At 40.6% G+C, this 4819-nt stretch overlaps 1 long non-coding RNA gene across 1 annotated transcript; it reads left to right on the forward strand.

The window, feature by feature from the left end:
* The first annotated feature begins 479 nt into the window (after positions 1 to 479).
* LOC106011353 lies at positions 480 to 2738 on the forward strand. The gene is made up of 2 exons (XR_001184727.2): positions 480 to 592; positions 2621 to 2738. It is a non-coding gene; the product is annotated as an uncharacterized LOC106011353 (long non-coding RNA).
* The last annotated feature ends 2081 nt before the right edge of the window (positions 2739 to 4819 follow it).

The following is a 4819-nucleotide window of genomic DNA, read 5'->3' on the forward strand; positions in this document are numbered from 1 at the left end:
ACTCCGTTATTTTCTTGCAAGTCGTTTGCCCAAGAAAACACAAAAGCACAAGGATAAGTCCTAAATGCCAACCCCCTGCACCTTTTACTTAAAATCAACACTCCATTCAGCCCCATATAGACAAAAATCTTCTTATGTATATTTATGATTCTTTGATTTTGTTCCTCCCGTCCTCCTCCTTCTCAATACAAATTAACTAACTCAACCCTTAGCCCGGCAGAAGGGGGAGGAGGGGGGCAAAAACAACCAACAACGTTCTCTTCCTGGCTATGTTTGTCCACGCTTTTTTGTGACGCCTCGTTTACAGTAGGCCTACTCTAAACTTTAAAAAAAAAGTGACTGATGAGTAGAATTCGGAGATCCAACAGCCAATCAGCAGACAGCTACTTGGTGAATACAATTCAGTTCGTGCTCTCTTAGGGCACTTTGAGCAGAAATTAATCAGTTCGAAGCTGGCGACATTTCGGGTACTTGTGATTCCAGTAGTAAAACTACATTGGACACTGCCTTTCCGTCTCCTGTGCCAATGAAACCGAGGCGATCAGGCGACACATAGAGATTTAGATTTCATTATATCTTAGCAAATATTCAGGTATGTTATTTGTTTTCGTATTTCTTGATATTGAACCGTATTCCAATTCTTAATAATAATAATAGATAGCATTTGTATAGCGCATATCCCCGCTCAACAGCAGGCTCTATGCGCTTTACACTATATTATTTCTTATTATCAAGTCCTCATTCTTCGTCTCTCCCCATTCCTCCTCATTACTCATTGTACATATTGTGCGTACTGAAAGGTCATTTCATTCCCCTTTCCATATTTTGGACTAGTTCCGTTGTTTCTCTCTCACTTGCATTTCCTGTGCACTCTTTCTACTGCACCCCCCCCCCCCCCAACCCCTTCCTCCTAGTTCCTTCAGATTTAGTAATTTCTATTTTCAGTATTCCACATCCTGCAACCACCTCTCTCTCTCTCTCTCTCTCTCTCTCTCTCTCTCTCTCTCTCTCTCTCTCTCTCTCTCTCTCTCTCTCTCTCTCTCCCTCTCCCCCTCTCTCTCACTTTCTCTCCCTCTCCCCCTCCCTCTCCCCCTCCCTCTCCCCCTCCATCTCCCCCTCCATCTCCCCCTCCCCCTTTTAACAGACCTCCCCTATTAGGACATTAACTCAATTACTACTTTAGAAATTAAAATGTACCAATAATTGGTGAGTTTTGAGTTCAACTTCAAATTACATGTTTGTATTTAGGTGTCTCTCAAAAAATGTCCCTGGTCATGTCGAGTAATGAGTCTTAAGATTAACATAAGACCTGAATATTTGCTTGTTAAATCAATTCAACTGAGAACAATTTATGATATTGGTTGCTTCGTTTCACTGAAGGTGGAACCTCTCCTTCAATAGGTTGCATTCATCTTTTTCTTGTCACACCAATACTAATATTGGAATAATTGAAGTTTTAATTGGTCAAAAATACACAATCATGTGAAGAACATCTCCTAGAAGGATAAAAATGTCCTTTCTTTATAACATGCTACAATTTGTTTCTTCTATTGTTTGGCTTATTTTGATAGAATGCGGTGAATTCAAAGATACGCTTATACCAGTATTTGATATTTTAAATGCTCCAACAGGAAGTCATTGTTAATATTATTGACCCAGGAAAGATCTTTGTTTTGCAAATATTTAGTCTACAAGAAATGCATAGTATCAAAGTTGTAAAAAAGTGAACATTTTTAACTCATAATTTTGCAGACAGATTTTTGTAAATGTATGTCCATCCTTTTAATCAGTAGTAAGAAAAGTTGATGTTTGGAAAATCTGTATGTGGCAAATACATGAACAGATTTTCTCTAAAGCGATATAGAACATAATACTCAATCAAAAACCAATATGGGGGCTCTCGTGACCTAGAGGTTAGGGTGTTGGCCGCTCATTCGAAGGTCCCGGGTTCGAGTCCGGGTAGCGACCAAAAAATTATTCTCTAAAATTGTCTCGTTTCACCTCATTGCCTGCTCTCTAGCAATGTTCTATTGTCTGCCTTCGTCTCCTCTTTCTGCCCCACCCCTTCACCTCATTTGCCCCCTCCTCTGGGCTTCTGACTCTTTCTGCAGCCTTTCTACTGCTTCTCCCTGGCTCCTTCTTACTGTTGTCTTTCAGCCACACCCCTGCACCTAGCCTTCTGGGACAAGGGCGAAAATTCTCGGAGGGCCCGTGTGCAGGTTGCGCACGTTAAAGATCCCTTGGTGATTCACAATCGATAAGAGCAGGCTTTGACCGCCACCCGGGCAAATTTCAAAATTCCCTACCAACTGAAAAAGTTTAAAGTGTTCCGCGCGCTCATATAACCTTATGTAGTTGTGAGGGCCGTAAAACACTTTTTTTAAAAACAACCCAAAACCCCACCCCAAAACCCCACCAATATATTGCCTTTTGTTATTGTCGATGGGTGAGGGGTGTCAATGACAGAACCTTCTCGTTTCCTTTCCCCTGTAGTTTGTGCCTGTCTGTCGTATTTTTCCCTTACATTTTGATGATTGTTATTGCCTTGGATGTGCTTTTCTTTGCTTAAACTGTAAAGTTTAATTAATAACTAATTTGACTTCAAATTTATGTTTCACAGAAAGCCAGCACCCACATGAGAAGCCAACAGCTGACAGTCACCCAAGAAGCTGACACCCTGCCCAGACAGCACGGACCTTCCACTCACTCTTAGACAACCAGCCAGACGAATATACTGCCACAGCTACCCTGAAATGGATTTCGGTCAGTTACACCAGCAAACGATAACTGGCAACTATAACAGCTGACTGTGCACTTTGATTTCTCAAGCTTGTGTGAAATTGTGCGGATAGGGCTGTAAAAACATGGACTCAACGACAGAAAAATTCTTTGTATGATGTACTGTTTCAGATATTGTACAGAAGCTGCTTCACATGAGATCACTGAACTAGAAAGATGACGAGACAATTCTATCCCTTTCCTTCAGTCCAAAGTTTGGTGACATCAGACGGTTTGTTCACTTTTCTGGTCCAACAAGTATCAAAGTGGTCTGCTTCTACGATTTCCGTATATCACACTCAGGCTTGAAGTGACGCAGTGGGGCTGTAGAGATAGGCAGATAGGTTGATAGGGAGCTAGGTGGATAGGTTAGAGTCAGAGTAGAATTTTGTAGATATTGCCATGGCCATGGCGGGAGGTAGTTGAGGGGGCAATGTATTTTTTTTTTGGGGGGGGGGAGTGGTTGCAGGGGTAGAATGGTGTGGGTAGAGCTTCCTGCTGATTTTGAGTTTGAGTGTGATGATGTTGGAGTGGCATGTATACTGGATTGTTCCTTAAGGACCACCTGGACGACCAAGAGGAGCACCCGCAGGCAGAACATCTACAGGAGGTATTTGTCTGGGAACTATGTCTCAGTGTTCATTATCATAGTTTTTCGAGTTAAAGGTAAAAGTTTTATTGTTGCAAGATTTATTGGTGGAAAGAGAGAATGATAAAATGTATTTTTACTGAAAGGTTTTTATTAATGACCTTCTGTCCTTTTAAACTGGTGGTAAACCATATTGTAACGACTCTTTTTATATTTTGAAACAAAAATGCAAACTGTATAGACGTAAGACAAAAGTATTAATTGACAAATGATGAAACATATTTTTTGGACAAATTTTAAAAAATGTCTTTGATGCTTTTTAAACCAGTAGCAAAAATATTTTAGCGACAGTTTATTTTTTCACAAAAAGAATACAATCTGTATGTATAGAGGTAAGACGATTGTATTAATTGACATGTCTTCATCACCAGGACCAGCCGCGGACAGGAGGACCAGCCGGAGGAGCACCCACAGACAGGAGGATCTACAGGAGGTATCTGTCTGAGAAATATGTCTTGGAACATTATTTATTAATCATTAAAGTAAGATTAGAAAAATAACTATTGGTTTTGTTATTTCAAGGTGAAAGACTTGTTTTTTGCATTTTGGTGAAAAAGAAAACTAATAAAACATTTCTCCTGACCCGTTTTCATTAATGTCTTTTCTGACCTTTTAACATGCAATTTGAAATCACGTGTCCGCGTAATTCTCTCGTGTTTGTGGAAATGCGACCCGACATATTACGTTTATAAAACCACTTGTTTCGAGTCAAACTCATCAATTAAGCATTACGCAGATGTAGAATTCATTTATCTTTGACTTCCGGGTCAAACTTAAGGCTTGTTAGCTCATACTTTTTTATATTCCACTCGTACCATAATACAATGTCTTCGCATCGATCTAGCCATATGGACCTCGACTGCCGAATGCTGCAACTGTCGAGACATAGATCTAGTTAAACAGTTAAACCAGTAGTAAAAATATATCCCCTCTTGTATATTCTGAAACAAAAATACAAAATGTATAGATACAATACGATTGTATTAATTGACACGTCTTCATCACCAGGACCAGCCACGGACAGGAGGACCAGCCGGAGGAGCACCCACAGACAGGAGCATCTACAGGAGGTATTTGTCTGGAAAATAATATGTCTTGGAACATTATTTGTTAATTAAAAATTAAAACAAAATTTAAAAAATACCCCCCCCCCGGGGTGGTGCCACTGACTGAAGTGTCTGTAGCAGACTGCGGACCTCAAGTCAGTTCTTTTTTTTTTGGTCCGCTCCACAATTTAATTCACTTAACAGGCGGGCGAACGGACTAACTCTAGCACACGATATACTCGACTCGATGTTAGGCCCGCCGTCTATTGTTTGTTAGTTAGGCATAGTGTTTCAAGCCACTAGCGGTGCCACCGGGAGTGGGAGAGGCTGGTGACGTAGCACTATG

This window comes from Aplysia californica, unplaced genomic scaffold (assembly GCF_000002075.1).
Source record: "Aplysia californica isolate F4 #8 unplaced genomic scaffold, AplCal3.0 scaffold00095, whole genome shotgun sequence".
Classification (NCBI taxonomy): domain Eukaryota; kingdom Metazoa; phylum Mollusca; class Gastropoda; order Aplysiida; family Aplysiidae; genus Aplysia; species Aplysia californica.